The 22,676-nt window shown below is 52.7% G+C and overlaps 12 non-coding genes across 12 annotated transcripts; 9 read left to right on the top strand and 3 right to left on the bottom strand.

The window, feature by feature from the left end:
• Nucleotides 1–49: 49 nt before the first annotated feature.
• TRNAG-GCC (transfer RNA glycine (anticodon GCC)) lies at nt 50–120 on the bottom strand. Its single transcript has one exon. It is a non-coding gene; the product is annotated as a tRNA-Gly (tRNA).
• Nucleotides 121–1,823: 1,703 nt separating this feature from the next.
• TRNAN-GUU (transfer RNA asparagine (anticodon GUU)) lies at nt 1,824–1,897 on the top strand. The gene has a single exon. It is a non-coding gene; the product is annotated as a tRNA-Asn (tRNA).
• An 8,901-nt stretch (nt 1,898–10,798) lies between these two features.
• Nucleotides 10,799–10,872, top strand: TRNAN-GUU (transfer RNA asparagine (anticodon GUU)). Its single transcript has one exon. It is a non-coding gene; the product is annotated as a tRNA-Asn (tRNA).
• A 396-nt stretch (nt 10,873–11,268) lies between these two features.
• On the bottom strand, nt 11,269–11,339 carry TRNAG-GCC (transfer RNA glycine (anticodon GCC)). Its single transcript has one exon. It is a non-coding gene; the product is annotated as a tRNA-Gly (tRNA).
• Nucleotides 11,340–13,042: 1,703 nt separating this feature from the next.
• On the top strand, nt 13,043–13,116 carry TRNAN-GUU (transfer RNA asparagine (anticodon GUU)). Its single transcript has one exon. It is a non-coding gene; the product is annotated as a tRNA-Asn (tRNA).
• A 2,160-nt stretch (nt 13,117–15,276) lies between these two features.
• On the top strand, nt 15,277–15,350 carry TRNAN-GUU (transfer RNA asparagine (anticodon GUU)). The gene has a single exon. It is a non-coding gene; the product is annotated as a tRNA-Asn (tRNA).
• A 253-nt stretch (nt 15,351–15,603) lies between these two features.
• Nucleotides 15,604–15,675, top strand: TRNAW-CCA (transfer RNA tryptophan (anticodon CCA)). Its single transcript has one exon. It is a non-coding gene; the product is annotated as a tRNA-Trp (tRNA).
• Nucleotides 15,676–17,520: 1,845 nt separating this feature from the next.
• Nucleotides 17,521–17,594, top strand: TRNAN-GUU (transfer RNA asparagine (anticodon GUU)). The gene has a single exon. It is a non-coding gene; the product is annotated as a tRNA-Asn (tRNA).
• Nucleotides 17,595–17,995: 401 nt separating this feature from the next.
• On the bottom strand, nt 17,996–18,066 carry TRNAG-GCC (transfer RNA glycine (anticodon GCC)). The gene has a single exon. It is a non-coding gene; the product is annotated as a tRNA-Gly (tRNA).
• A 1,703-nt stretch (nt 18,067–19,769) lies between these two features.
• On the top strand, nt 19,770–19,843 carry TRNAN-GUU (transfer RNA asparagine (anticodon GUU)). The gene has a single exon. It is a non-coding gene; the product is annotated as a tRNA-Asn (tRNA).
• Nucleotides 19,844–20,095: 252 nt separating this feature from the next.
• Nucleotides 20,096–20,167, top strand: TRNAW-CCA (transfer RNA tryptophan (anticodon CCA)). Its single transcript has one exon. It is a non-coding gene; the product is annotated as a tRNA-Trp (tRNA).
• Nucleotides 20,168–22,012: 1,845 nt separating this feature from the next.
• Nucleotides 22,013–22,086, top strand: TRNAN-GUU (transfer RNA asparagine (anticodon GUU)). Its single transcript has one exon. It is a non-coding gene; the product is annotated as a tRNA-Asn (tRNA).
• Nucleotides 22,087–22,676: the final 590 nt, after the last annotated feature.

Here is a 22,676-nt window from a genome sequence, read left to right on the forward strand (position 1 = left end):
CCAAGTCTATATCTCTGACTTCTAAAGCAAAGCCAAAAGAAGGGCGCTTTGCATTGGCCGGGAATCGAACCCGGGCCTCCCGCGTGGCAGGCGAGAATTCTACCACTGAACCACCAATGCTTCACTTACATAGGCTGAGCAGAGAGCCCTGCCGTAGACAGTAGTGATGAGGCCCATGCATTCGCATGGGACACCTATGAACAAAGTTTGCATGGCAAGCCTTGGACTGCCAAACGTTCACATGCTGATGGCAGGAATCAGATGCAGGAGACTGAAACTATGAATGTTTCTGCTTTTGCTAAGGACAGTGGTTTGGGGCCAGTGTTGTGCTTGACAGAGCACGACATCAGCCTGCTCTCTGGCTGCTCCCGGGAGAAGTGGCTGACAGAAAGCACCCTCCAGACCACCAGCAATCTTGTGTTTCACAACATGCCACTGTCACTGGACTTTCCTTCTGGGAAAGCCTAGTCACTGACCTGGCCAGATTCCCTGTCCTCCCCAAAATCCTGGGGAGAAACGGGCAGAGTTCTGCGCCCTGCTCCCTCTTTCGCGTCCCTAACGCGCTCCCAACGCGCCCTACAGCCCTGGTCGGGCACAGCCCTGGTCGGGCTCATACCACTGGGGCCTCTGCCGAGGAAGAGCCCCGGAAGCCTAGGGCCAGGCCTATTGCACAGGCATCTTAGACCAGGCCATTCCGGGATTGCTGTGTTTCACGTCCTGCCCTTCAACACTCCTGGGAGGGCTTTCCCTGAGAACCCTCATGTCTCTGCCCTCCCAGGAGGCTGTGGTTCTATGCAAAATAGGGGGTGCACCACGGGCCGTCCCCTTTCCTCTCTCTCGCCAATATCTTTCACCAAAGCTGAGCCCTGCAGGTAAATGTATCTATCTGGCTGAGGGGCCAGGGAGGGCCTTTGCCTGCAGTCTTACAAGCCAGAGTGCAGAGAAGGCAGCAGCTCTGGGACCGGGACTCTGCTCAAAGACATATCTAACATGCCACAGTGGAGCTGAGATGGGCAAGACACGTGTCTCACAGGCAGGCAGCACACCAAGACAGTGGCAGGAAACTATGCTAACAAGGAAAGAGAAAAGTCACGTGTCTCGTGGCCTTCCCACCATTAGACAGTAGTCTGCGCAAGAAAACATCCAACAGTGACAGGACAACCAAGCAAATGACAAACGCTGTGCTGAATAAAGTCATCTTACATGACATTTCGTACAAAGGCCCAGATCATGGGGATGATCGCGCAGAAGCAGCAAGTATCAGAGCCACCGAACCTGAGGTGAGTTACACGAGGAGAAAGGGCGACATGGGGACAGGGGCTAGGGGCTCAGGGAACAGCTACCACAATGCAACCTCGGGTGTGGGGATGCCACTCATTGCGGGTACTGCCCTGGGATTTCCTTTTAGAAAGAATCGCTGGTTAAAGTGTAGTGCACAAAAAACCCAACTCCTCGATTACACTATTAGATAACATCCTTTAACTGCCCCACCCACCCTGTGTGAGTCTCACCCACTTCCCGCCTGCTCCCTCTAGTCTGAGAGTTGTATCTCCACAAAAAACACACAGTGGGGCTCAATGAGCTGCTCATGTCTGACATGGACACCTAAGCAGTGCTGGATTCACAACCTGAAAGCCTGCAAAGGAAAGTGTGCCCGGCAGAAGATAAGCTGCCTGGCAACTCAGAACCTTCTTCTAAGAGAAGTAAGACATGTCACAATGGAGTCTAAGCCTACCTGTCTTATGCCAGGACCTTAGAGGTGCAGGCAGGAGCACAAAGGTAAAAACATATATTGAGTCCCAACACGCTCACTGCGGTGGTTGGTCTCTGTGGCGCAATCGGTTAGCGCGTTCGGCTGTTAACCGAAAGGTTGGTGGTTCAAGCCCACCCAGGGACGTATGCTTTTGCCTACATCAAGTCCTGAATTAAAACACAGCTGTCTGGCTTTGCTCTTAGAGCTCTCGCTTTGCCTGCGTGACATGCTCTATCTCAACATTTCTATCTTCTCTCATCTCTTCACCTCTAGTCATTTCCACCAATAGGACTGGAAACGGGCCACCAAGCCTTCTACTTTAACCACAGGCGTACTGAGGGCCAATAAAAGGCACAGAAGCATTTCTTGATCCGGGGCTGAGAACTGCATGCACAGGGACCTCGTGGCGAAACGGTAGCGCGTCTGACTCCAGATCAGAAGGTTGCGTGTTCAAATCACGTCGGGGTCACTCTTTGACATTTTTTTCCCCACCAAGTCTATATCTCTGACTTCTAAAGCAAAGCCAAAAGAAGGGCGCTTTGCATTGGCCGGGAATCGAACCCGGGCCTCCAGCGTGGCAGGCGAGAATTCTACCACTGAACCACCAATGCTTCACTTACATAAGCTGAGCAGAGAGCCCTGCCGTAGACAGTAGTGATGAGGCCCATGCATTCGCATGGGACACCTATGAACAAAGTTTGCATGACAAGCCTTGGACTGCCAAACGTTCACATGCTGATGGCAGGAATCAGATGCAGGAGACTGAAACTATGAATGTTTCTGCTTTTGCTAAGGACAGTGGTTTGGGGCCAGTGTTGTGCTTGACAGAGCACGACATCAGCCTGCTCTCTGGCTGCTCCCGGGAGAAGTGGCTGACAGAAAGCACCCTCCAGACCACCAGCAATCTTGTGTTTCACAACATGCCACTGTCACTGGACTTTCCTTCTGGGAAAGCCTAGTCACTGACCTGGCCAGATTCCCTGTCCTCCCCAAAATCCTGGGGAGAAACGGGCAGAGTTCTGCGCCCTGCGCCCTCTTTCGCGTCCCTAATGCGCTCCCAACGCGCCCTACAGCCGTGGTCGGGCACAGCCCTGGTCGGGCTCATACCACTGGGGCCTCTGCCGAGGAAGAGCCCCGGAAGCCTAGGGCCAGGCCTATTGCACAGGCATCTTAGACCAGGCCATTCCGGGATTGCTGTGTTTCACGTCCTGCCCTTCAACACTCCTGGGAGGGCTTTCCCTGAGAACCCTCATGTCTCTGCCCTCCCAGGAGGCTGTGGTTCTATGCAAAATAGGGGGTGCACCACGGGCCGTCCCCTTTCCTCTCTCTCGCCAATATCTTTCACCAAAACTGAGCCCTGCAGGTAAATGTATCTATCTGGCTGAGGGGCCAGGGAGGGCCTTTGCCTGCAGTCTTACAAGCCAGAGTGCAGAGAAGGCAGCAGCTCTGGGACCGGGACTCTGCTCAAAGACATATCTAACATGCCACAGTGGAGCTGAGATGGGCAAGACACGTGTCTCACAGGCTGGCAGCACACCAAGACAGTGGCAGGAAACTATGCTAACAAGGAAAGAGAAAAGTCACGTGTCTCGTGGCCTTCCCACCATTAGACAGTAGTCTGCGCAAGAAAACATCCAACAGTGACAGGACAACCAAGCAAATGACAAACGCCGTGCTGAATAAAGTCATCTTACATGACATTTCGTACAAAGGCCCAGATCATGGGGATGATCGCGCAGCAGAAGCAGCAAGTATCAGAGCCACCGAACCTGGGGTGAGTTACACGAGGAGAAAGGGCGACATGGGGACAGGGGCTATGGGCTCAGGGAACAGCTACCACAATGCAACCTCGGGTGTGGGGATGCCACTCATTGCGGGTACTGCCCTAGGATTTCCTTTTAGAAAGAATCGCTGGTTAAAGTGTAGTGCACAAAAAACCCAACTCCTCGATTACACTATTAGATAACATCCTCTAACTGCCCCACCCACCCTGTGTGAGTCTCACCCACTTCCCGCCTGCTCCCTCTAGTCTGAGAGTTGTATCTCCACAAAAAACACACAGTGGGGCTCAATGAGCTGCTCATGTCTGACATGGACACCTAAGCAGTGCTGGATTCACAACCTGAAAGCCTGCAAAGGAAAGTGTGCCCGGCAGAAGATAAGCTGCCTGGCAACTCAGAACCTTCTTCTAAGAGAAGTAAGACATGTCACAATGGAGTCTAAGCCTACCTGTCTTATGCCAGGACCTTAGAGCTGCAGGCAGGAGCACAAAGGTAAAAACATATATTGAGTCCCAACACGCTCACTGCGGTGGTTGGTCTCTGTGGGGCAATCGGTTAGCACGTTCAGCTGTTAACCGAAAGGTTGGTGGTTCAAACCCACCCAGGGACGTATGCTTTTGCCTACATCAAGTCCTGAATTAAAACACAGCTGTCTGGCTTTGCTCTTAGAGCTCTCGCTTTGCCTGCGTGACATGCTCTATCTCAACATTTCTATCTTCTCTCATCTCTTCACCTCTAGTCATTTCCACCAATAGGACTGGAAACGGGCCACCAAGCCTTCTACTTTAACCACAGGCGTACTGAGGGCCAATAAAAGGCACAGAAGCATTTCTTGATCCGGGGCTGAGAACTGCATGCACAGGGACCTCGTGGCGCAACAGTAGCGCGTCTGACTCCAGATCACAAGGTTGCGTGTTCAAATCACGTCGGGGTCACTCTTTGACATTTTTTTGCCCACCAAGTCTATATCTCTGACTTCTAAAGCAAAGCCAAAAGAAGGGCGCTTTGCATTGGCCGGGAATCGAACCCGGGCCTTCCGCGTGGCAGGCGAGAATTCTACCACTGAACCACCAATGCTTCACTTACATAGGCTGAGCAGAGAGCCCTGCCGTAGACAGTAGTGATGAGGCCCATGCATTCGCATGGGACACCTATGAACAAAGTTTGCATGGCAAGCCTTGGACTGCCAAACGTTCACATGCTGATGGCAGGAATCAGATGCAGGAGACTGAAACTATGAATGTTTCTGCTTTTGCTAAGGACAGTGGTTTGGGGCCAGTGTTGTGCTTGACAGAGCACAACATCAGCCTGCTCTCTGGCTGCTCCCGGGAGAAGTGGCTGACAGAAAGCACCCTCCAGACCACCAGCAATCTTGTGTTTCACAACATGCCACTGTCACTGGACTTTCCTTCTGGGAAAGCCTAGTCACTGACCTGGCCAGATTCCCTGTCCTCCCCAAAATCCTGGGGAGAAACGGGCAGAGTTCTGCGCCCTGCACCCTCTTTCGCGTCCCTAATGCGCTCCCAACGCGCCCTACAGCCCTGGTCGGGCACAGCCCTGGTCGGGCTCATACCACTGGGGCCTCTGCCGAGGATGAGCCCCGGAAGCCTAGGGCCAGGCCTATTGCACAGGCATCTTAGACCAGGCCATTCCGGGATTGCTGTGTTTCACGTCCTGCCCTTCAACACTCCTGGGAGGGCTTTCCCTGAGAACCCTCATGTCTCTGCCCTCCCAGGAGGCTGTGGTTCTATGCAAAATAGGGGGTGCACCACGGGCCGTCCCCTTTCCTCTCTCTCGCCAATATCTTTCACCAAAACTGAGCCCTGCAGGTAAATGTATCTATCTGGCTGAGGGGCCAGGGAGGGCCTTTGCCTGCAGTCTTACAAGCCAGAGTGCAGAGAAGGCAGCAGCTCTGGGACCGGGACTCTGCTCAAAGACATATCTAACATGCCACAGTGGAGCTGAGATGGGCAAGACACGTGTCTCACAGGCTGGCAGCACACCAAGACAGTGGCAGGAAACTATGCTAACAAGGAAAGAGAAAAGTCACGTGTCTCATGGCCTTCCCACCATTAGACAGTAGTCTGCGCAAGAAAACATCCAACAGTGACAGGACAACCAAGCAAATGACAAACGCCGTGCTAAATAAAGTCATCTTACATGACATTTCGTACAAAGGCCCAGATCATGGGGATGATCGCGCAGCAGAAGCAGCAAGTATCAGAGCCACCGAACCTGAGGTGAGTTACACGAGGAGAAAGGGCGACATGGGGACAGGGGCTAGGGGCTCAGGGAACAGCTACCACAATGCAACCTCGGGTGTGGGGATGCCACTCATTGCGGGTACTGCCCTGGGATTTCCTTTTAGAAAGAATCGCTGGTTAAAGTGTAGTGCACAAAAAACCCAACTCCTCGATTACACTATTAGATAACATACTTTAACTGCCCCACCCACCCTGTGTGAGTCTCACCCACTTCCCGCCTGCTCCCTCTAGTCTGAGAGTTGTATCTCCACAAAAAACACACAGTGGGGCTCAATGAGCTGCTCATGTCTGACATGGACACCTAAGCAGTGCTGGATTCACAACCTGAAAGCCTGCAAAGGAAAGTGTGCCCAGCAGAAGATAAGCTGCCTGGCAACTCAGAACCTTCTTCTAAGAGAAGTAAGACATGTCACAATGGAGTCTAAGCCTACCTGTCTTATGCCAGGACCTTAGAGCTGCAGGCAGGAGCACAAAGGTAAAAACATATATTGAGTCCCAACACGCTTACTGCGGTGGTTGGTCTCTGTGGCGCAATCGGTTAGTGCGTTCGGCTGTTAACCGAAAGCTTGGTGGTTCAAGCCCACCCAGGGACGTATGCTTTTGCCTACATCAAGTCCTGAATTAAAACACAGCTGTCTGGCTTTGCTCTTAGAGCTCTCGCTTTGCCTGCGTGACATGCTCTATCTCAACATTTCTATCTTCTCTCATCTCTTCACCTCTAGTCATTTCCACCAATAGGACTGGAAACGGGCCACCAAGCCTTCTACTTTAACCACAGGCGTACTGAGGGCCAATAAAAGGCACAGAAGCATTTCTTGATCCGGGGCTGAGAACTGCATGCACAGGGACCTCGTGGCGAAACGGTAGCGCGTCTGACTCCAGATCAGAAGGTTGCGTGTTCAAATCACGTCGGGGTCACTCTTTGACATTTTTTTCCCCACCAAGTCTATATCTCTGACTTCTAAAGCAAAGCCAAAAGAAGGGCGCTTTGCATTGGCCGGGAATCGAACCCGGGCCTCCAGCGTGGCAGGCGAGAATTCTACCACTGAACCACCAATGCTTCACTTACATAAGCTGAGCAGAGAGCCCTGCCGTAGACAGTAGTGATGAGGCCCATGCATTCGCATGGGACACCTATGAACAAAGTTTGCATGGCAAGCCTTGGACTGCCAAACGTTCACATGCTGATGGCAGGAATCAGATGCAGGAGACTGAAACTATGAATGTTTCTGCTTTTGCTAAGGACAGTGGTTTGGGGCCAGTGTTGTGCTTGACAGAGCACGACATCAGCCTGCTCTCTGGCTGCTCCCGGGAGAAGTGGCTGACAGAAAGCACCCTCCAGACCACCAGCAATCTTGTGTTTCACAACATGCCACTGTCACTGGACTTTCCTTCTGGGAAAGCCTAGTCACTGACCTGGCCAGATTCCCTGTCCTCCCCAAAATCCTGGGGAGAAACGGGCAGAGTTCTGCGCCCTGCGCCCTCTTTCGCGTCACTAATGCGCTCCCAACGCGCCCTACAGCCCTGGTCGGGCACAGCCCTGGTCGGGCTCATACCACTGGGGCCTCTGCCGAGGAAGAGCCCCGGAAGCCTAGGGCCAGGCCTATTGCACAGGCATCTTAGACCAGGCCATTCCGGGATTGCTGTGTTTCACGTCCTGCCCTTCAACACTCCTGGGAGGGCTTTCCCTGAGAACCCTCATGTCTCTGCCCTCCCAGGAGGCTGTGGTTCTATGCAAAATAGGGGGTGCACCACGGGCCGTCCCCTTTCCTCTCTCTCGCCAATATCTTTCACCAAAACTGAGCCCTGCAGGTAAATGTATCTATCTGGCTGAGGGGCCAGGGAGGGCCTTTGCCTGCAGTCTTACAAGCCAGAGTGCAGAGAAGGCAGCAGCTCTGGGACCGGGACTCTGCTCAAAGACATATCTAACATGCCACAGTGGAGCTGAGATGGGCAAGACACGTGTCTCACAGGCTGGCAGCACACCAAGACAGTGGCAGGAAACTATGCTAACAAGGAAAGAGAAAAGTCACGTGTCTCGTGGCCTTCCCACCATTAGACAGTAGTCTGCGCAAGAAAACATCCAACAGTGACAGGACAACCAAGCAAATGACAAACGCCGTGCTGAATAAAGTCATCTTACATGACATTTCGTACAAAGGCCCAGATCATGGGGATGATCGCGCAGCAGAAGCAGCAAGTATCAGAGCCACCGAACCTGGGGTGAGTTACACGAGGAGAAAGGGCGACATGGGGACAGGGGCTATGGGCTCAGGGAACAGCTACCACAATGCAACCTCGGGTGTGGGGATGCCACTCATTGCGGGTACTGCCCTGGGATTTCCTTTTAGAAAGAATCGCTGGTTAAAGTGTAGTGCACAAAAAACCCAACTCCTCGATTACACTATTAGATAACATCCTCTAACTGCCCCACCCACCCTGTGTGAGTCTCACCCACTTCCCGCCTGCTCCCTCTAGTCTGAGAGTTGTATCTCCACAAAAAACACACAGTGGGGCTCAATGAGCTGCTCATGTCTGACATGGACACCTAAGCAGTGCTGGATTCACAACCTGAAAGCCTGCAAAGGAAAGTGTGCCCGGCAGAAGATAAGCTGCCTGGCAACTCAGAACCTTCTTCTAAGAGAAGTAAGACATGTCACAATGGAGTCTAAGCCTACCTGTCTTATGCCAGGACCTTAGAGCTGCAGGCAGGAGCACAAAGGTAAAAACATATATTGAGTCCCAACACGCTCACTGCGGTGGTTGGTCTCTGTGGGGCAATCGGTTAGCACGTTCAGCTGTTAACCGAAAGGTTGGTGGTTCAAACCCACCCAGGGACGTATGCTTTTGCCTACATCAAGTCCTGAATTAAAACACAGCTGTCTGGCTTTGCTCTTAGAGCTCTCGCTTTGCCTGCGTGACATGCTCTATCTCAACATTTCTATCTTCTCTCATCTCTTCACCTCTAGTCATTTCCACCAATAGGACTGGAAACGGGCCACCAAGCCTTCTACTTTAACCACAGGCGTACTGAGGGCCAATAAAAGGCACAGAAGCATTTCTTGATCCGGGGCTGAGAACTGCATGCACAGGGACCTCGTGGCGCAACGGTAGCGCGTCTGACTCCAGATCACAAGGTTGCGTGTTCAAATCACGTCGGGGTCACTCTTTGACATTTTTTTGCCCACCAAGTCTATATCTCTGACTTCTAAAGCAAAGCCAAAAGAAGGGCGCTTTGCATTGGCCGGGAATCGAACCCGGGCCTTCCGCGTGGCAGGCGAGAATTCTACCACTGAACCACCAATGCTTCACTTACATAGGCTGAGCAGAGAGCCCTGCCGTAGACAGTAGTGATGAGGCCCATGCATTCGCATGGGACACCTATGAACAAAGTTTGCATGGCAAGCCTTGGACTGCCAAACGTTCACATGCTGATGGCAGGAATCAGATGCAGGAGACTGAAACTATGAATGTTTCTGCTTTTGCTAAGGACAGTGGTTTGGGGCCAGTGTTGTGCTTGACAGAGCACGACATCAGCCTGCTCTCTGGCTGCTCCCGGGAGAAGTGGCTGACAGAAAGCACCCTCCAGACCACCAGCAATCTTGTGTTTCACAACATGCCACTGTCACTGGACTTTCCTTCTGGGAAAGCCTAGTCACTGACCTGGCCAGATTCCCTGTCCTCCCCAAAATCCTGGGGAGAAACGGGCAGAGTTCTGCGCCCTGCACCCTCTTTCGCGTCCCTAATGCGCTCCCAACGCGCCCTACAGCCCTGGTCGGGCACAGCCCTGGTCGGGCTCATACCACTGGGGCCTCTGCCGAGGAAGAGCCCCGGAAGCCTAGGGCCAGGCCTATTGCACAGGCATCTTAGACCGGGATTGCTGTGTTTCAAGTCCTGCCCTTCAACACTCCTGGGAGGACTTTCCCTGAGAACCCTCATGTCTCTGCCCTCCCAGGAGGCTGTGGTTCTATGCAAAATAGGGGGTGCACCACGGGCCGTCCCCTTTCCTCTCTCTCGCCAATATCTTTCACCAAAGCTGAGCCCTGCAGGTAAATGTATCTATCTGGCTGAGGGGCCAGGGAGGGCCTTTGCCTGCAGTCTTACAAGCCAGAGTGCAGAGAAGGCAGCAGCTCTGGGACCGGGACTCAGCTCAAAGACATATCTAACATGCCACAGTGGAGCTGAGATGGGCAAGACACGTGTCTCACAGGCAGGCAGCACAACAAGACAGTGGCAGGAAACTATGCTAACAAGGAAAGAGAAAAGTCACGTGTCTCGTGGCCTTCCCACCATTAGACAGTAGTCTGCGCAAGAAAACATCCAACAGTGACAGGACAACCAAGCAAATGACAAACGCCGTGCTGAATAAAGTCATCTTACATGACATTTCGTACAAAGGCCCAGATCATGGGGATGATCGCGCAGAAGCAGCAAGTATCAGAGCCACCGAACCTGAGGTGAGTTACACGAGGAGAAAGGGCGACATGGGGACAGGGGCTAGGGGCTCAGGGAACAGCTACCACAATGCAACCTCGGGTGTGGGGATGCCACTCATTGCGGGTACTGCCCTGGGATTTCCGTTTAGAAAGAATCGCTGGTTAAAGTGTAGTGCACAAAAAACCCAACTCCTCGATTACACTATTAGATAACATCCTTTAACTGCCCCACCCACCCTGTGTGAGTCTCACCCACTTCCCGCCTGCTCCCTCTAGTCTGAGAGTTGTATCTCCACAAAAAACACACAGTGGGGCTCAATGAGCTGCTCATGTCTGACATGGACACCTAAGCAGTGCTGGATTCACAACCTGAAAGCCTGCAAAGGAAAGTGTGCCCGGCAGAAGATAAGCTGCCTGGCAACTCAGAACCTTCTTCTAAGAGAAGTAAGACATGTCACAATGGAGTCTAAGCCTACCTGTCTTATGCCAGGACCTTAGAGCTGCAGGCAGGAGCACAAAGGTAAAAACATATATTGAGTCCCAACACGCTCACTGCGGTGGTTGGTCTCTGTGGCGCAATCGGTTAGCGCGTTCGGCTGTTAACCGAAAGGTTGGTGGTTCAAGCCCACCCAGGGACGTATGCTTTTGCCTACATCAAGTCCTGAATTAAAACACAGCTGTCTGGCTTTGCTCTTAGAGCTCTCGCTTTGCCTGCGTGACATGCTCTATCTCAACATTTCTATCTTCTCTCATCTCTTCACCTCTAGTCATTTCCACCAATAGGACTGGAAACGGGCCACCAAGCCTTCTACTTTAACCAAAGGCGTACTGAGGGCCAATAAAAGGCACAGAAGCATTTCTTGATCCGGGGCTGAGAACTGCATGCACAGGGACCTCGTGGCGCAACGGTAGCGCGTCTGACTCCAGATCAGAAGGTTGCGAGTTCAAATCACGTCGGGGTCACTCTTTGACATTTTTTTGCCCACCAAGTCTATATCTCTGACTTCTAAAGCAAAGCCAAAAGAAGGGCGCTTTGCATTGGCCGGGAATCGAACCCGGGCCTCCCGCGTGGCAGGCGAGAATTCTACCACTGAACCACCAATGCTTCACTTACATAGGCTGAGCAGAGAGCCCTGCCGTAGACAGTAGTGATGAGGCCCATGCATTCGCATGGGACACCTATGAACAAAGTTTGCATGGCAAGCCTTGGACTGCCAAACGTTCACATGCTGATGGCAGGAATCAGATGCAGGAGACTGAAACTATGAATGTTTCTGCTTTTGCTAAGGACAGTGGTTTGGGGCCAGTGTTGTGCTTGACAGAGCACGACATCAGCCTGCTCTCTGGCTGCTCCCGGGAGAAGTGGCTGACAGAAAGCACCCTCCAGACCACCAGCAATCTTGTGTTTCACAACATGCCACTGTCACTGGACTTTCCTTCTGGGAAAGCCTAGTCACTGACCTGGCCAGATTCCCTGTCCTCCCCAAAATCCTGGGGAGAAACGGGCAGAGTTCTGCGCCCTGCGCCCTCTTTCGCGTCCCTAACGCGCTCCCAATGCGCCCTACAGCCCTGGTCGGGCACAGCCCTGGTCGGGCTCATACCACTGGGGCCTCTGCCGAGGAAGAGCCCCGGAAGCCTAGGGCCAGGCCTATTGCACAGGCATCTTAGACCAGGCCATTCCGGGATTGCTGTGTTTCACGTCCTGCCCTTCAACACTCCTGGGAGGGCTTTCCCTGAGAACCCTCATGTCTCTCCCCTCCCAGGAGGCTGTGGTTCTATGCAAAATAGGGGGTGCACCACGGGCCGTCCCCTTTCCTCTCTCTCGCCAATATCTTTCACCAAAGCTGAGCCCTGCAGGTAAATGTATCTATCTGGCTGAGGGGCCAGGGAGGGCCTTTGCCTGCAGTCTTACAAGCCAGAGTGCAGAGAAGGCAGCAGCTCTGGGACCGGGACTCTGCTCAAAGACATATCTAAAATGCCACAGTGGAGCTGAGATGGGCAAGACACGTGTCTCACAGGCTGGCAGCACACCAAGACAGTGGCAGGAAACTATGCTAACAAGGAAAGAGAAAAGTCACGTGTCTCGTGGCCTTCCCACCATTAGACAGTAGTCTGCGCAAGAAAACATCCAACAGTGACAGGACAACCAAGCAAATGACAAACGCCGTGCTGAATAAAGTCATCTTACATGACATTTCGTACAAAGGCCCAGATCATGGGGATGATCGCGCAGAAGCAGCAAGTATCAGAGCCACCGAACCTGAGGTGAGTTACACGAGGAGAAAGGGCGACATGGGGACAGGGGCTAGGGGCTCAGGGAACAGCTACCACAATGCAACCTCGGGTGTGGGGATGCCACTCATTGCGGGTACTGCCCTGGGATTTCCTTTTAGAAAGAATCGCTGGTTAAAGTGTAGTGCACAAAAAACCCAACTCCTCGATTACACTATTAGATAACATCCTTTAACTGCCCCACCCACCCTGTGTGAGTCTCACCCACTTCCCGCCTGCTCCCTCTAGTCTGAGAGTTGTATCTCCACAAAAAACACACAGTGGGGCTCAATGAGCTGCTCATGTCTGACATGGACACCTAAGCAGTGCTGGATTCACAACCTGAAAGCCTGCAAAGGAAAGTGTGCCCAGCAGAAGATAAGCTGCCTGGCAACTCAGAACCTTCTTCTAAGAGAAGTAAGACATGTCACAATGGAGTCTAAGCCTACCTGTCTTATGCCAGGACCTTAGAGCTGCAGGCAGGAGCACAAAGGTAAAAACATATATTGAGTCCCAACACGCTTACTCCGGTGGTTGGTCTCTGTGGCGCAATCGGTTAGCGCGTTCGGCTGTTAACCGAAAGGTTGGTGGTTCAAGCCCACCCAGGGACGTATGCTTTTGCCTACATCAAGTCCTGAATTAAAACACAGCTGTCTGGCTTTGCTCTTAGAGCTCTCGCTTTGCCTGCGTGACATGCTCTATCTCAACATTTCTATCTTCTCTCATCTCTTCACCTCTAGTCATTTCCACCAATAGGACTGGAAACGGGCCACCAAGCCTTCTACTTTAACCACAGGCGTACTGAGGGCCAATAAAAGGCACAGAAGCATTTCTTGATCCGGGGCTGAGAACTGCATGCACAGGGACCTCGTGGCGAAACGGTAGCGCGTCTGACTCCATATCAGAAGGTTGCGTGTTCAAATCACGTCGGGGTCACTCTTTGACATTTTTTTCCCCACCAAGTCTATATCTCTGACTTCTAAAGCAAAGCCAAAAGAAGGGCGCTTTGCATTGGCCGGGAATCAAACCCGGGCCTCCCGCGTGGCAGGCGAGAATTCTACCACTGAACCACCAATGCTTCACTTACATAAGCTGAGCAGAGAGCCCTGCCGTAGACAGTAGTGATGAGGCCCATGCATTCGCATGGGACACCTATGAACAAAGTTTGCATGGCAAGCCTTGGACTGCCAAACGTTCACATGCTGATGGCAGGAATCAGATGCAGGAGACTGAAACTATGAATGTTTCTGCTTTTGCTAAGGACAGTGGTTTGGGGCCAGTGTTGTGCTTGACAGAGCACGACATCAGCCTGCTCTCTGGCTGCTCCCGGGAGAAGTGGCTGACAGAAAGCACCCTCCAGACCACCAGCAATCTTGTGTTTCACAACATGCCACTGTCACTGGACTTTCCTTCTGGGAAAGCCTAGTCACTGACCTGGCCAGATTCCCTGTCCTCCCCAAAATCCTGGGGAGAAACGGGCAGAGTTCTGCGCCCTGCGCCCTCTTTCGCGTCCCTAATGCGCTCCCAACGCGCCCTACAGCCCTGGTCGGGCACAGCCCTGGTCGGGCTCATACCACTGGGGCCTCTGCCGAGGAAGAGCCCCGGAAGCCTAGGGCCAGGCCTATTGCACAGGCATCTTAGACCGGGATTGCTGTGTTTCACGTCCTGCCCTTCAACACTCCTGGGAGGACTTTCCCTGAGAACCCTCATGTCTCTGCCCTCCCAGGAGGCTGTGGTTCTATGCAAAATAGGGGGTGCACCACGGGCCGTCCCCTTTCCTCTCTCTCGCCAATATCTTTCACCAAAGCTGAGCCCTGCAGGTAAATGTATCTATCTGGCTGAGGGGCCAGGGAGGGCCTTTGCCTGCAGTCTTACAAGCCAGAGTGCAGAGAAGGCAGCAGCTCTGGGACCGGGACTCTGCTCAAAGACATATCTAACATGCCACAGTGGAGCTGAGATGGGCAAGACACGTGTCTCACAGGCAGGCAGCACAACAAGACAGTGGCAGGAAACTATGCTAACAAGGAAAGAGAAAAGTCACGTGTCTCGTGGCCTTCCCACCATTAGACAGTAGTCTGCGCAAGAAAACATCCAACAGTGACAGGACAACCAAGCAAATGACAAACGCCGTGCTGAATAAAGTCATCTTACATGACATTTCGTACAAAGGCCCAGATCATGGGGATGATCGCGCAGAAGCAGCAAGTATCAGAGCCACCGAACCTGAGGTGAGTTACACGAGGAGAAAGGGCGACATGGGGACAGGGGCTAGGGGCTCAGGGAACAGCTACCACAATGCAACCTCGGGTGTGGGGATGCCACTCATTGCGGGTACTGCCCTGGGATTTCCTTTTAGAAAGAATCGCTGGTTAAAGTGTAGTGCACAAAAAACCCAACTCCTCGATTACACTATTAGATAACATCCTTTAACTGCCCCACCCACCCTGTGTGAGTCTCACCCACTTCCCGCCTGCTCCCTCTAGTCTGAGAGTTGTATCTCCACAAAAAACACACAGTGGGGCTCAATGAGCTGCTCATGTCTGACATGGACACCTAAGCAGTGCTGGATTCACAACCTGAAAGCCTGCAAAGGAAAGTGTGCCCGGCAGAAGATAAGCTGCCTGGCAACTCAGAACCTTCTTCTAAGAGAAGTAAGACATGTCACAATGGAGTCTAAGCCTACCTGTCTTATGCCAGGACCTTAGAGCTGCAGGCAGGAGCACAAAGGTAAAAACATATATTGAGTCCCAACACGCTCACTGCGGTGGTTGGTCTCTGTGGCGCAATCGGTTAGCGCGTTCGGCTGTTAACCGAAAGGTTGGTGGTTCAAGCCCACCCAGGGACGTATGCTTTTGCCTACATCAAGTCCTGAATTAAAACACAGCTGTCTGGCTTTGCTCTTAGAGCTCTCGCTTTGCCTGCGTGACATGCTCTATCTCAACATTTCTATCTTCTCTCATCTCTTCACCTCTAGTCATTTCCACCAATAGGACTGGAAACGGGCCACCAAGCCTTCTACTTTAACCACAGGCGTACTGAGGGCCAATAAAAGGCACAGAAGCATTTCTTGATCCGGGGCTGAGAACTGCATGCACAGGGACCTCGTGGCGCAACGGTAGCGCGTCTGACTCCAGATCAGAAGGTTGCGTGTTCAAATCACGTCGGGGTCACTCTTTGACATTTTTTTGCCCACCAAGTCTATATCTCTGACTTCTAAAGCAAAGCCAAAAGAAGGGCGCTTTGCATTGGCCGGGAATCGAACCCGGGCCTCCCGCGTGGCAGGCAAGAATTCTACCACTGAACCACCAATGCTTCACTTACATAGGCTGAGCAGAGAGCCCTGCCGTAGACAGTAGTGATGAGGCCCATGCATTCGCATGGGACACCTATGAACAAAGTTTGCATGGCAAGCCTTGGACTGCCAAACGTTCACATGCTGATGGCAGGAATCAGATGCAGGAGACTGAAACTATGAATGTTTCTGCTTTTGCTAAGGACAGTGGTTTGGGGCCAGTGTTGTGCTTGACAGAGCACGACATCAGCCTGCTCTCTGGCTGCTCCCGGGAGAAGTGGCTGACAGAAAGCACCCTCCAGACCACCAGCAATCTTGTGTTTCACAACATGCCACTGTCACTGGACTTTCCTTCTGGGAAAGCCTAGTCACTGACCTGGCCAGATTCCCTGTCCTCCCCAAAATCCTGGGGAGAAACGGGCAGAGTTCTGCGCCCTGCGCCCTCTTTCGCGTCCCTAACGCGCTCCCAATGCACCCTACAGCCCTGGTCGGGCACAGCCCTGGTCGGGCTCATACCACTGGGGCCTCTGCCGAGGAAGAGCCCCGGAAGCCTAGGGCCAGGCCTATTGCACAGGCATCTTAGACCAGGCCATTCCGGGATTGCTGTGTTTCACGTCCTGCCCTTCAACACTCCTGGGAGGGCTTTCCCTGAGAACCCTCATGTCTCTCCCCTCCCAGGAGGCTGTGGTTCTATGCAAAATAGGGGGTGCACCACGGGCCGTCCCCTTTCCTCTCTCTCGCCAATATCTTTCACCAAAGCTGAGCCCTGCAGGTAAATGTATCTATCTGGCTGAGGGGCCAGGGAGGGCCTTTGCCTGCAGTCTTACAAGCCAGAGTGCAGAGAAGGCAGCAGCTCTGGGACCGGGACTCTGCTCAAAGACATATCTAACATGCCACAGTGGAGCTGAGATGGGCAAGACACGTGTCTCACAGGCTGGCAGCACACCAAGACAGTGGCAGGAAACTATGCTAACAAGGAAAGAGAAAAGTCACGTGTCTCGTGGCCTTCCCACCATTAGACAGTAGTCTGCGCAAGAAAACATCCAACAGTGACAGGACAACCAAGCAAATGACAAACGCCGTGCTGAATAAAGTCATCTTACATGACATTTCGTACAAAGGCCCAGATCATGGGGATGATCGCGCAGAAGCAGCAAGTATCAGAGCCACCGAACCTGAGGTGAGTTACACGAGGAGAAAGGGCGACATGGGGACAGGGGCTAGGGGCTCAGGGAACAGCTACCACAATGCAACCTCGGGTGTGGGGATGCCACTCATTGCGGGTACTGCCCTGGGATTTCCTTTTAGAAAGAATCGCTGGTTAAAGTGTAGTGCACAAAAAACCCAACTCCTCGATTACACTATTAGATAACATCCTTTAACTGCCCCACCCACCCTGTGTGAGTCTCACCCACTTCCCGCCTGCTCCCTCTAGTCTGAGAGTTGTATCTCCACAAAAAACACACAGTGGGGCTCAATGAGCTGCTCATGTCTGACATGGACACCTAAGCAGTGCTGGATTCACAACCTGAAAGCCTGCAAAGGAAAGTGTGCCCGGCAGAAGATAAGCTGCCTGGCAACTCAGAACCTTCTTCTAAGAGAAGTAAGACATGTCACAATGGAGTCTAAGCCTACCTGTCTTATGCCAGGACCTTAGAGCTGCAGGCAGGAGCCCAAAGGTAAAAACATATATTGAGTCCCAACACGCTCACTGCGGTGGTTGGTCTCTGTGGCGCAATCGGTTAGCGCGTTCGGCTGTTAACCGAAAGGTTGGTGGTTCAAGCCCACCCAGGGACGTATGCTTTTGCCTACATCAAGTCCTGAATTAAAACACAGCTGTCTGGCTTTGCTCTTAGAGCTCTCGCTTTGCCTGCGTGACATGCTCTATCTCAACATTTCTATCTTCTCTCATCTCTTCACCTCTAGTCATTTCCACCAATAGGACTGGAAACGGGCCACCAAGCCTTCTACTTTAACCACAGGCGTACTGAGGGCCAATAAAAGGCACAGAAGCATTTCTTGATCCGGGGCTGAGAACTGCATGCACAGGGACCTCGTGGCGCAACGGTAGCGCGTCTGACTCCAGATCAGAAGGTTGCGTGTTCAAATCACGTCGGGGTGACTCTTTGACATTTTTTTGCCCACCAAGTCTATATCTCTGACTTCTAAAGCAAAGCAAAGCCAAAAGAAGGGCGCTTTGCATTGGCCGGGAATCGAACCCGGGCCTCCCGCGTGGCAGGCGAGAATTCTACCACTGAACCACCAATGCTTCACTTACATAGGCTGAGCAGAGAGCCCTGCCGTAGACAGTAGTGATGAGGCCCATGCATTCGCATGGGACACCTATGAACAAAGTTTGCATGGCAAGCCTTGGACTGCCAAACGTTCACATGCTGATGGCAGGAATCAGATGCAGGAGACTGAAACTATGAATGTTTCTGCTTTTGCTAAGGACAGTGGTTTGGGGCCAGTGTTGTGCTTGACAGAGCACGACATCAGCCTGCTCTCTGGCTGCTCCCGGGAGAAGTGGCTGACAGAAAGCACCCTCCAGACCACCAGCAATCTTGTGTTTCACAACATGCCACTGTCACTGGACTTTCCTTCTGGGAAAGCCTAGTCACTGACCTGGCCAGATTCCCTGTCCTCCCCAAAATCCTGGGGAGAAACGGGCAGAGTTCTGCGCCCTGCGCCCTCTTTCGCGTCCCTAACGCGCTCCCAATGCGCCCTACAGCCCTGGTCGGGCACAGCCCTGGTCGGGCTCATACCACTGGGGCCTCTGCCGAGGAAGAGCCCCGGAAGCCTAGGGCCAGGCCTATTGCACAGGCATCTTAGACCAGGCCATTCCGGGATTGCTGTGTTTCACGTCCTGCCCTTCAACACTCCTGGGAGGGCTTTCCCTGAGAACCCTCATGTCTCTCCCCTCCCAGGAGGCTGTGGTTCTATGCAAAATAGGGGGTGCACCACGGGCCGTCCCCTTTCCTCTCTCTCGCCAATATCTTTCACCAAAGCTGAGCCCTGCAGGTAAATGTATCTATCTGGCTGAGGGGCCAGGGAGGGCCTTTGCCTGCAGTCTTACAAGCCAGAGTGCAGAGAAGGCAGCAGCTCTGGGACCGGGACTCTGCTCAAAGACATATCTAACATGCCACAGTGGAGCTGAGATGGGCAAGACACGTGTCTCACAGGCTGGCAGCACACCAAGACAGTGGCAGGAAACTATGCTAACAAGGAAAGAGAAAAGTCACGTGTCTCGTGGCCTTCCCACCATTAGACAGTAGTCTGCGCAAGAAAACATCCAACAGTGACAGGACAACCAAGCAAATGACAAACGCCGTGCTGAATAAAGTCATCTTACATGACATTTCGTACAAAGGCCCAGATCATGGGGATGATCGCGCAGAAGCAGCAAGTATCAGAGCCACCGAACCTGAGGTGAGTTACACGAGGAGAAAGGGCGACATGGGGACAGGGGCTAGGGGCTCAGGGAACAGCTACCACAATGCAACCTCGGGTGTGGGGATGCCACTCATTGCGGGTACTGCCCTGGGATTTCCTTTTAGAAAGAATCGCTGGTTAAAGTGTAGTGCACAAAAAACCCAACTCCTCGATTACACTATTAGATAACATCCTTTAACTGCCCCACCCACCCTGTGTGAGTCTCACCCACTTCCCGCCTGCTCCCTCTAGTCTGAGAGTTGTATCTCCACAAAAAACACACAGTGGGGCTCAATGAGCTGCTCATGTCTGACATGGACACCTAAGCAGTGCTGGATTCACAACCTGAAAGCCTGCAAAGGAAAGTGTGCCCAGCAGAAGATAAGCTGCCTGGCAACTCAGAACCTTCTTCTAAGAGAAGTAAGACATGTCACAATGGAGTCTAAGCCTACCTGTCTTATGCCAGGACCTTAGAGCTGCAGGCAGGAGCACAAAGGTAAAAACATATATTGAGTCCCAACACGCTCACTGCGGTGGTTGGTCTCTGTGGCGCAATCGGTTAGCGCGTTCGGCTGTTAACCGAAAGGTTGGTGGTTCAAGCCCACCCAGGGACGTATGCTTTTGCCTACATCAAGTCCTGAATTAAAACACAGCTGTCTGGCTTTGCTCTTAGAGCTCTCGCTTTGCCTGGTGACATGCTCTATCTCAACATTTCTATCTTCTCTCATCTCTTCACCTCTAGTCATTTACACCAATAGGACTGGAAACGGGCCACCAAGCCTTCTACTTTAACCACAGCCGTACTGAGGGCCAATAAAAGGCACAGAAGCATTTCTTGATCCGGGGCTGAGAACTGCATGCACAGGGACCTCGTGGCGCAACGGTAGCGCGTCTGACTCCAGATCAGAAGGTTGCGTGTTCAAATCACGTCGGGGTCACTCTTTGACATTTTTTTCCCCACCAAGTCTATATCTCTGACTTCTAAAGCAAAGCCAAAAGAAGGGCGCTTTGCGATGGCCGGGAATCGAACCCGGGCCTCCCGCGTGGCAGGCGAGAATTCTACCACTGAACCACCAATGCTTCACTTACATAGGCTGAGCAGAGAGCCCTGCCGTAGACAGTAGTGATGAGGCCCATGCATTCGCATGGGACACCTATGAACAAAGTTTGCATGGCAAGCCTTGGACTGCCAAACGTTCACATGCTGATGGCAGGAATCAGATGCAGGAGACTGAAACTATGAACGTTTCTGCTTTTGCTAAGGACAGTGGTTTGGGGCCAGTGTTGTGCTTGACAGAGCACGACATCAGCCTGCTCTCTGGCTGCTCCCGGGAGAAGTGGCTGACAGAAAGCACCCTCCAGACCACCAGCAATCTTGTGTTTCACAACATGCCACTGTCACTGGACTTTCCTTCTGGGAAAGCCTAGTCACTGACCTGGCCAGATTCCCTGTCCTCCCCAAAATCCTGGGGAGAAACGGGCAGAGTTCTGCGCCCTGCGCCCTCTTTCGCATCCCTAACGCGCTCCCAACGCGCCCTACAGCCCTGGTCGGGCACAGCCCTGGTCGGGCTCATACCACTGGGGCCTCTGCCGAGGAAGAGCCCCGGAAGCCTAGGGCCAGGCCTATTGCACAGGCATCTTAGACCAGGCCATTCCGGGATTGCTGTGTTTCACGTCCTGCCCTTCAACACTCCTGGGAGGACTTTCCCTGAGAACCCTCATGTCTCTGCCCTCCCAGGAGGCTGTGGTTCTATGCAAAATAGGGGGTGCACCACGGGCCGTCCCCTTTCCTCTCTCTCGCCAATATCTTTCACCAAAGCTGAGCCCTGCAGGTAAATGTATCTATCTGGCTGAGGGGCCAGGGAGGGCCTTTGCCTGCAGTCTTACAAGCCAGAGTGCAGAGAAGGCAGCAGCTCTGGGACCGGGACTCTGCTCAAAGACATATCTAACATGCCACAGTGGAGCTGAGATGGGCAAGACACGTGTCTCACAGGCAGGCAGCACAACAAGACAGTGGCAGGAAACTATGCTAACAAGGAAAGAGAAAAGTCACGTGTCTTGTGGCCTTCCCACCATTAGACAGTAGTCTGCGCAAGAAAACATCCAACAGTGACAGGACAACCAAGCAAATGACAAACGCCGTGCTGAATAAAGTCATCTTACATGACATTTCGTATAAAGGCCCAGATCATGGGGATGATCGCGCAGAAGCAGCAAGTATCAGAGCCACCGAACCTGAGGTGAGTTACACGAGGAGAAAGGGCGACATGGGGACAGGGGCTAGGGGCTCAGGGAACAGCTACCACAATGCAACCTCGGGTGTGGGGATGCCACTCATTGCGGGTACTGCCCTGGGATTTCCTTTTAGAAAGAATCGCTGGTTAAAGTGTAGTGCACAAAAAACCCAACTCCTCGATTACACTATTAGATAACATCCTTTAACTGCCCCACCCACCCTGTGTGAGTCTCACCCACTTCCCGCCTGCTCCCTCTAGTCTGAGAGTTGTATCTCCACAAAAAACACACAGTGGGGCTCAATGAGCTGCTCATGTCTGACATGGACACCTAAGCAGTGCTGGATTCACAACCTGAAAGCCTGCAAAGGAAAGTGTGCCCGGCAGAAGATAAGCTGCCTGGCAACTCAGAACCTTCTTCTAAGAGAAGTAAGACATGTCACAATGGAGTCTAAGCCTACCTGTCTTATGCCAGGACCTTAGAGCTGCAGGCAGGAGCACAAAGGTAAAAACATATATTGAGTCCCAACACGCTCACTGCGGTGGTTGGTCTCTGTGGCGCAATCGGTTAGCGCGTTCGGCTGTTAACCGAAAGGTTGGTGGTTCAAGCCCACCCAGGGACGTATGCTTTTGCCTACATCAAGTCCTGAATTAAAACACAGCTGTCTGGCTTTGCTCTTAGAGCTCTCGCTTTGCCTGCGTGACATGCTCTATCTCAACATTTCTATCTTCTCTCATCTCTTCACCTCTAGTCATTTCCACCAATAGGACTGGAAACGGGCCACCAAGCCTTCTACTTTAACCACAGGCGTACTGAGTGCCAATAAAAGGCACAGAAGCATTTCTTGATCCGGGGCTGAGAACTGCATGCACAGGGACCTCGTGGCGCAACGGTAGCGCGTCTGACTCCAGATCAGAAGGTTGCGTGTTCAAATCACATCGGGGTCACTCTTTGACATTTTTTTGCCCACCAAGTCTATATCTCTGACTTCTAAAGCAAAGCCAAAAGAAGGGCGCTTTGCATTGGCCGGGAATCGAACCCTGGCCTCCCGCGTGGCAGGCGAGAATTCTACCACTGAACCACCAATGCTTCACTTACATAGGCTGAGCAGAGAGCCCTGCCGTAGACAGTAGTGATGAGGCCCATGCATTCGCATGGGACACCTATGAACAAAGTTTGCATGGCAAGCCTTGGACTGCCAAACGTTCACAT

This window comes from Pleurodeles waltl, chromosome 4_1 (genome assembly GCF_031143425.1).
Source record: "Pleurodeles waltl isolate 20211129_DDA chromosome 4_1, aPleWal1.hap1.20221129, whole genome shotgun sequence".
Taxonomy (NCBI): Eukaryota; Metazoa; Chordata; class Amphibia; order Caudata; family Salamandridae; genus Pleurodeles; species Pleurodeles waltl.